Below are 9583 nucleotides of genomic sequence, written 5' to 3'. Positions count from 1 at the left end.
AGAGAGGGAGTGTGTGTGTGTGTGTGTAAGAGAGAGCGAGGGAGTATGTGTGCATGTGTTAAAGAAAGAATATGTGTGTAAGAGAAGATGGAGAGGAGAGAGGGACTGTGTGTGTGTGCGTGTGTATGTGTGTGTGTATGAGAGAGAGTGTGTGTGTGAGAGAGAGAGAGTGTGTGTGTGAGTAAGAGGGAGGGAGCAAGATAGAGGCAGAAAGTTGGTGTGTAAGAGAGAGTGAGAGGCTGAAAGGGTGTGCGTGTGTGCGTGTGTGCTTAAGACAAGACGACATAGACAGGGAGAGCGAGAGAGATGAATCTGCTTAAAAGATGCTGTTGGATATTCTGGAAATGTTACTTTTTTTTCTTTCGCATGGATTAAATTTTAATTCCTTGCCAACATCAAAGATTTGCTTTATTCAAGACCATATTTTACTGTACAGCAAGTAATCTCCTTTACCTTCCACAGCCACACACACACACACACCCACACACACAGACCTTCACTTATTCACACTCACACACACACACACACACACACAGACTTACACTCACACAGAGAGAGAGACCCAGATACACACACACACACACACACACACACACACACAGACCCAGACACACATGCATGCACACACACACACACACACACAGACACACACACACACACACACACACACAGGATAACAGTGAGTCGTCCCCTCTGCCTCCACAGTCAGTCCCCTTCTCACTTGGCAAAGTTATAACCCCTAACGCAAACACACACACACACTGACAGACAACAACACACAGTACAAAGAAGACTTTACACTAGGGCTGTGTATTGGCAAGGACCTCACGATACGATACGCATCACGGTACAATACGCATCACGATACGATACGCATCACGGTACGATACGCATCGCGGTACGATACGCAACACGATACGCATCACGGTACGATACGCATCACGATACGATACGCATCACGATAAATGGGTCACCATACAATACATCAATATATTTCGATAAATTGCAATGTTTTACCAAAAATGTAAAAGTAGAGCTAGAAACACAATTTACTGCCTACCACCTGGACAGAATGATACAGATAGATAGATAGAGATAGATAGATAGATGGTTATGGTTATGGGACTTTGCAGACCATAGATTGCAGATAGATACTTTATTGATCCCCAAAACACATGCATAACCCCTCCCTCCATGCCACAGCCGAACTGTGGCCACACTTAAACCTTTTCTTAATATAGTTATATATATAGATATATAGATATATAGACTTATTCTTGCACTGTTGCACTTACTCATTTGCACTATCACCATGACCACTATCACCATTGCACTATCACCGTGACACTCACTCACACAGAGCACCTTACCTTACCTTACTATGCACAGAGAATCACAGGCTCAGTCCCTGCCTCAGTCATTGCAAGCGCCTCTTGATTGATTAATCACCACTATGTGGATACTGTTTTTATAATTGATTTAGATTAAGTGTTAGTTAGTATAATTTGTATTTAGTATATTCTTTATATTCTACTGTCCTTATTGCTTAGTTGTATTTTTATATTATATACTTTTAATTACTTTCTCTGCTGTTAGTGAATGTGTGTGTTTTGTCTGTATGCTACTGAGACCTTGAATTTCCCCTGGGGATCAATAAAGTATCTATCTATCCATCTAACACTGACTCCTCAGGATTATAATCCAGAACAGATGCTGGTAGCTTCAGAAAAGAAGCCTAGTCTGAACGTAGTCATACAGCGGCATCACAGACCTGTACACACACGTTGTGCTCATCACACACTCTCCACAGTCCTTTAGTTGAATTCCTTTCTTTCTGCCTGGAAATTTAAACTTACAAAAGATACTTTGGAAAACAGTTCCCTGTGTCTCTCCTTCACAACACTAGACTTGGCAGAGTTCTATAATGCCGTTAAGTACAGCATGAATGAAAGCTGAGATGGGTAAAAATAGGGAGGGTAAAGGACAAATCGATTGTGTGTTTGTTGCTTTTTTGCTGTTTTTTTTTTTGTTTAGTGTTTGTTTAGTCCACCTTGTGTGTGGAATCTGGGGTGTGTGCTTGAGACCTGCTTCAGCAGGGGTTAATTAAGAGGCACTTCTCGCTGATCTCAGATTTACTGGGCTGAAACTCTTCTCCATCACACCCCAGCTCACACCGTCAGAGGGTGTGTGTGTGTGTGACCCCTATAATAACTGGGTGCTTTACACCACTGGAATGGTGCTCAGAGTGTTTTACGACAGCTCTGCTCTCCTGTCAATCATCTGCTCCTGACAGGTGCATCTTAGGGCCAGCTTTGGCTCAGGTCCGGGGGGTGGGGATGGGTCAAGGAAATGACCTCATCAGGGAGGGGATAAATCATAATCATATCAAGAGAAGAACAGCAGCAAAAATAACCCAACACAACCCAATAATAATAATAACAACAACAACCCAACACAACCCAATAATAATAACAATAACAACCCAACACAACCCAATAATAATAATAATAATAGTAACAACCCAACATAACCCAAGCGATTGCATTTAGAAGGTTAAGTATTTCTGCCCAACTCAGAGGCCCCCAATCCCCCCTCCCCCTCCACCACAATGCCAACTCTCTTCATCCTGGAGAAGGAAGTTAACAGAGTGTTCAAGAGACAGAACCCCGCAAAGCAGCTGGACCAGACAGAACCCCCGCAAAGCAGCTGGACCAGACAGAGCCCCCGCAAAGCAGCTGGACCAGACAGAACCCCAGCAAGACAGAACCCCCGCAAAGCAGCTGGACCAGACTCTGCCCCTCCCTCCATGCTGAAGCACTGTGCCGACCAGCTGTCTCCAGTGTTCACAGACATTTTTAACATCTCACAGGAGACATGCCACGTACCAGCCTGCTTCAAGACCTCCACCATCATCCCCATCCCCAAAAAAGCAAAGATCACAGGGCTAAATGACTACAGACCTCCACCATCATCCCTGTCCCCCCAAAAAACTTGAATTTCCCCTGGGGATCAATAAAGTATCTATCTATCTATCTATCTATCTATCTATCTATCTAAAAACAAAGATCACAGGCCTAAATGACTACAGACACACTAACACACTAGCCTGGGAACACCCATACCAACACACAACATGTAACACACTAGCCTGGGAACACCAACACACAACATGTAACACACTAGCCTGGGAATACCAACACACAACATGTAACACACTAGCCTGGAAACACCCATACCAACACACAACATGTAACACACTAGCCTGGAAATACCCATACCAACACATAACATGTAACACACTTGCCTGGGAACACCAACACACAACATGTAACACACTAGCCTGCAAATACCCATACCAACCACACAACATGTAACACACTAGCCTGGGAACACCCATACCAACACACAACATGTAACACACTAGCCTGGGAATACCCATACCAACCACACAACATGTAACACAATACCATACCAACCCTTTGCAAATTTGGGATTTTTTTCTGCAGGTCTGTCTGGCCAAGAGGCCATTGAAGCCCATTTCCAATAGACCTCTGAAGTTCGCCTACAAAAAAGCTACCATCTTTGCCCATATAAGGAGATCCCGTATCCTGAGATTTTTCCTATGGGAAAATAACATGGGGATTTGGAATTATCACACTCTCGCAGGGACGACGAAATCGGAAATGCAAACGTTTTGCTCAACACACTTTTGTCCTCTGCCTTCGAGAGGATAACTGTGATCTCTGGTACGTGAAGGCGGCACACTTTGATTTTTGCTACCCCAGAGCTAACTTGCAATGCAACTTGCCATTAAAGAAGCCTTATGCAAGTCTGGTTATTCCTTTGCTGTTTCTGGGTTTTCGCCTGATTTGGGCTCGCATTTTTCACGACATAGCTCCCCCTGCAGCTTCGGTAGCAAGTGACTGCTACGCTAAACCCCCACTAGCTAGCGAGCTAGCCATCAAGAAACCAAGCTAAACACAGGGCTCACAATAAAACGGTCGAGCAAACACATTGTTCAAGAGACTATCAAACCACATTACAAAAACGAAGTTCACCCAAGGGTAGGCTACTTACAATTTCAACAGCAACAAAGCCAAGTCGGAGTCCGCTTTGCAGTCTTAGAAACTACAAACTGACTACATTTTCGAGGCCTTCCGCCGAGTCACATCCGGATTTCTTCGGTCCGGGACCAGACAGTTGCATATTCGTTTTTTCCGCGGAGACGCACTAGGGGGAGACGAAGCACACACCAAACGATCCAAAAAGTGTTGTAGAACCATCAGAACGACTCTCAACCTGCATAATTAAGGTAGTTTTTGCTAAAATTGTTGCATAGGGCTTCTTTAAGTTATTTGGCAAGTTAGCTCTGGGGTAGCAAAAATGATTTTGTGACCATACAGGAGAAGACATATGCCATATCCATACTTAGTAATGCGCAGTAATTTAGATATAATAAGACTTTAGACACAAAACTGTCTGAGCACTATAATGCAAGTAAATAAGAGGTGAGACATGTCCACAACTCCTGCAGTAAAGTGCGCACTGGAGGTAACGAGGTTGTCATGAATAACCCAGCTCTTCGTCATTAGTGTGCATCGAGACAACAACCGCCTCTTTAATTAGGCAGAGAAACCACAACCTGAGGTGCTGCTGCCGTATCGATCATCTGTCATCCCATCCTGCCAAGAGGCAGCTATAATCTTTTCTCATTTTAATCTGCTCTGAGCATAAACAGGGGGGCACGCGGACCCTGGGGAAAGGGGGGATGCAAGTGTTTACTATGCAAACAAGACGCTGCCTCGTTACTGATATGCATCCATACCGGCGGCCCACTCACTTTTATTATGGACATAATTGTTTCAGAAAAAGCCTACAGGGCCTGCTAATGATTTGTGAATGTTTATGTGCTGGTACCCTGCGATGGAGTTCACACATTCCTTCTGTTACAATACAAATAAAAGTTTGTTTGTGAAGACATGCAGAGATGATATTTTTAAGACGGATGAAACTAATGAATATTGGGATTATCAGAAGCCATTGTGTGAAAACAGGAATACCTACTGTGGTGAATACTTAGGGCTATAATAATACATATAACAAGACACTGAAATTTCGGTGGCAATTTCGATACCTTGATGTCGATGCCGGTGTTATACAGTATCTGGCTATCATGTTAACTGGCTTGACTGTACTTTGCCTCTGGAGTTAACGTTACCGCCCCCTTCTTTTGTACTGTAGGTGTGCTCAGCTGATGATTCAGCCCCTGATACCTGGTTGCAGATTCGTCTGTTTCGTCGAGTTCAAATTGAAATGTTTGTGATGCTCCACTTTGTTGTTTAATAAAGGTTTACAAACACAATGTGTCGGCGTTGGAAGTGTCAGATTGTCTGTAGTAGGCTACATGCACTGGTCCATGAATATGCCACCAAATAAATAAATAGGCCTAAATAACCTACTAATAACTACACGTGGGTCAAACCGCTACTACTGTAAATTAATCTGCTTTCATGATAACCTGTCATCTACCTGCTCGCACCACAAACCAACTGATGTTTTACAGCGAAATTTGCTTTGCTGATAGCCTACTATTAAAAGAGGTCAGCTAATATATGCTATTATATTTGTAGCAGGTTAACACGGCTGATCATGGTATCTGGCTACCGTGTTATCTTGCTACGTTTCTCAAGCCATTTACTTAGTAGGCCTTCAAAGTATCATGGTTAAGTTTTACAAACTTTTGTGTGTATGAGTGCGCAAATGTTCCAGAGACAGTCTGGTGTGTGTGTGTGTGTGTCTGCGTGGAGCAGAGGCATTCTGTGTGTGTGTGTGTGTGGAGCAGAGGCAGTCTGTGTGTGTGTGTGTGTGTGTGTGTGTGTGTGTGTGTGTGGAGCAGAGGCAGTCTGTCTGTCTGTGTGTGTGTGTGTGTGTGTGTGCGTGCGTGGAGCAGAGGCAGTTTGTGTGTGTGTGTGTGTGTGTGTATCCGAGGCAGTCTGCTGTGTGAGTATGCACAGCACCTTTGGCTCTCCATTGAGCCATTAAAGGCATTGATTGGCTGCAGTCAGCCCCTGTGTAGACGCTGTGCCAGGCCTTAATCATGGGTGATCGTAATGAAACCCCCGATCAATAGGAGCATCCTAACTAAGGCTTCACTCTACCCCACCAGGACCGAGGAGGCCACTTTTATGGTCAAATCAAACTAGAGGAGCCAGTGTGTGTGTGTGTGTGGGGGGGGGGTGATGTGTGTGTGTTTGTGTGAGTGAACTAGAGAAGCCAGGGGTACAATTTCTGTGTGTGTGTGTGTCTGTGTATGAGAGAAAGAGAGAGAGAGAGAGGGGCAACTAGAGGAGCAAGGCCTCTAAAGGGTGTCCAGCCATAATCAAGACCCAAGGTGTACAGTAATAGAGACAGTTCTTCTTGAATAACTAAGAGGCATCAGAGGTTTTCTAGAATGACCGAGAGGCATCAGACGTTTTCTGGATGGTTCCACTGCTGTTTGTGTTGCGCTGCGTCGCGCTGGGTTCTGTCTAAAACAGGCACTGTGCAAGCTGACTAGTTAAACACACACACACACACACACACACACGCCGGCACTGTACGAGCTGTGTGGAAGCTACTGTGTGATTCTATTATGATTCAGGGCAGAGCCTACACACACACACACACACATGTTTCATCAAGCCCTGACTGCGCTAAATAGTTTAATAATTAGATTGATAATTAGATTGAGATTTAATCTCTTCAGGGTGTTTTTGTGAAATGCAGTGAGATGATGGAGACATGTGTGGATGTGTGGAGTTGGGTGATGGGGATTGGTGTGTAGCTGTGAAGTGTGTTTGTGTTTGTGTGTGTTTGCCTTGATAGCAGGCACATGTAGAGGGATGAGAACACTTTATTTTCAACCTTTGACTCTGTGTGTGTGTGTGTGTGTGTGTGTGTGTGTGTTTGCCACCTTAGCGACCTCCGTCTGGTCATGTGCCACTGGATGCCAGAGGCCTATCAACAGCGTGTGTGTGTGTGTGTGTATGTGTGCGTGTTCCGGTGACAGTGATTTATGGGTAATTTAAAAAGTCGTTCTTTTTCAGAGGGGTTCCTGCCGACAAGGCACCCAAGCACAACACATTCTCACTCACTCACTCACACACGCACGCACGCACGCACGCACGCACACACACACACATGCAGAGCTGAAGGGAGAAAAACCTCATTTAAATTTGCTTCACAGATCAGGCAGAGTAATCTGCATCCAACACCAAAACCTTCAACACCAGGGTGCCCCCACACACACTCCAGACTAACTCACATGTTAACTTACATTCCACATACATAGTGCAGATACTTACAAAGACATACATACTAGGCATTGGTGTATGTAAAAGCTGAGTTGACTGGCTGATTGTGTGTGTGTGTGTGTGTGAGAGAGAGAGAGACACTTAGTATGTGAGAGGATGAGTGTGTATGTGTGTGTGTGTGAGAGTGTGTGTGTGTGTGTGTTGCAACCATGGCCATACTTCCATCAGTCATGTGTGTGTGTGTGTGTGCTCAACTGTACCATCATGCTATTGTGCTGTTCGCTCGTGTACTGGAAGCAGGATAGGTTAAAGGTCATGGGTTTCACCACACACCACATCTCCCTTTACGACCCTGTGCCACACTCATACACACACACACACGCACACAGACACTCTTATACATAAATTCTCTGAGCTCTCCCCTGGGCGTACTGGTTAGTGTTTGATAATGGGGTAAATGTGTATATGTGCGTGTGTGTGTGTGTGTGGGTGGAGGGGGTTGTGTGTGACTTTTACTGGCCTCCAGATGATAATAGGAATTACTCGCATGTTCACCGTCTGGTCTGTCCAAGGGAGGAAGAGGAGGATGAGGATGAAGAGAGGGAGGGGGGCAGAGGAGAGAGAGAGATCTAAGTGAGAGAGACCAGTAGAGAGAGAGATCAGTAGAGTGAGATCAGTAGAGAGATCAGTAGAGAGAGAGATCAGTAGAGTGAGAGAGATCAGTAAAGAGATCAGTAGAGAGAGAGATCAGTAGAGAGAGAGATCAGTAGAGTGAGATCAGTAGAGAGTAGAGTGAGAGATCAGTAGAGTGAGAGAAAACAGTAGAGAGAGATCAGTAAAGAGATCAGTAGAGAGAGAGAGAGATCAGTAGAGTGAGAGATCAGTAGAGTGAGAGATCAGTAGAGTGAGAGAGAGATCAGTAGAGTGAGATCAGTAGAGAGAGAGATCAGTAGAGTGAGATCAGTAGAGTGAGATCAGTAGAGAGTGAGATCAGTAGAGTGAGATCAGTAGAGTGAGAGATCAGTAGAGTGAGAGATCAGTAGAGAGAGATCACTAGAGAGAGAGATCAGTAGAGTGAGAGAGAGATCAGTAGAGTGAGATCAGTAGAGAGAGAGATCAGTAGAGTGAGATCAGTAGAGTGAGATCAGTAGAGAGTGAGATCAGTAGAGTGAGATCAGTAGAGTGAGAGATCAGTAGAGAGAGATCAGTAGAGTGAGAGATCTAGTGTGTATCTACAGTATGTGTGTGTGTATGTTGGATCATTTACATGTGTTATGTCTGTATGTATTTGTGTTTTTGTCATTATTTATAAATGTGTGTTTTTACAGTCTATGGTCTGTGTAGTCTGTAAAGTCTGTGTAGTCTAACAAACTCTCATCATTTGTTTAATTCTGTAGAAGAAGAAATTATTGTTCTCGGTGCTTTGATGAATTGGCCAATCAGGCGACAGCTTGTGATTAGTGTACATTGTTGTGCTGCATATAAGAGAGGTTCAATGGGTGTGTGTGTGTGTGTGTTTGATGGCATCTTTGTTCTCTCTCAAACAAGGTGTCAAGCTCTCTTTGTTTGAGCCTACATCATGCTGTGCTACCTAACTTTCCCAAAGTTCACTTTAGCTGCTCAACCAATATCTTTGGTGCGGTTTCATATGAAACACTAAAGTAATAGAATCCTGTGAATATCCATGTCTCTTCTGGAACTCGCTCCGTAGATTAGCATAAAGGGAAGTGATGTTATAAGGGGCGGCTGATTGTGTAATGTAAAGATTACAAAAGCAATATGCTTGTGAGGGGTATAGTCGCTTCCATAAACTTCCATAAGATACATAATAAATCATTACATGTGTGTAAAAAGTGTTTTTCACACAACAGGCCAGAATTGGTTCTCTCTGCTTGAAATTGTCAGCAGAGTTCTGGCTGCAGAGGAATGTCTCCATCTCTCTGACTGTGTAGTGGCACAGTGTTCAGCAGAGTTCTGGCTGCAGAGGAATGTCTCCATCTCTCTGACTGTGTAGTGGCACAGTGTTCAGCAAAGTTCTGGCTGCAGAGGAATGTCTCCATCTCTCTGACTGTGTAGTGGCACAGTGTTCAGCAGAGCTCTGGCTGCAGAGGAATGTCTCCATCTCTCTGACTGTGTAGTGGCGCGGTGGGGCATCATGATTGTCCGTCTGTGTCTGTGTGTGTAAGTAGTACTGACAGGGGCCCGTGTGTGTGTGTGTGTGTGTGTGTGACAGGGCTCCATGTAAATGCAAGTGTTACTGAGAAGTGACGCTGATCCAAGAGTTCCTTATC

Source organism: Alosa pseudoharengus, unplaced genomic scaffold (assembly GCF_046254945.1).
Source record: "Alosa pseudoharengus isolate Yale_2024_CS ecotype anadromous, Long Island Sound unplaced genomic scaffold, YU_APseudo_1.1 YU_APseudo_1.1_scf_4, whole genome shotgun sequence".
Lineage (NCBI taxonomy): Eukaryota > Metazoa > Chordata > Actinopteri > Clupeiformes > Clupeidae > Alosa > Alosa pseudoharengus.
The sequence above is the reverse complement of the archived record's forward strand: the minus strand, read 5'-3'. Positions refer to the sequence as shown.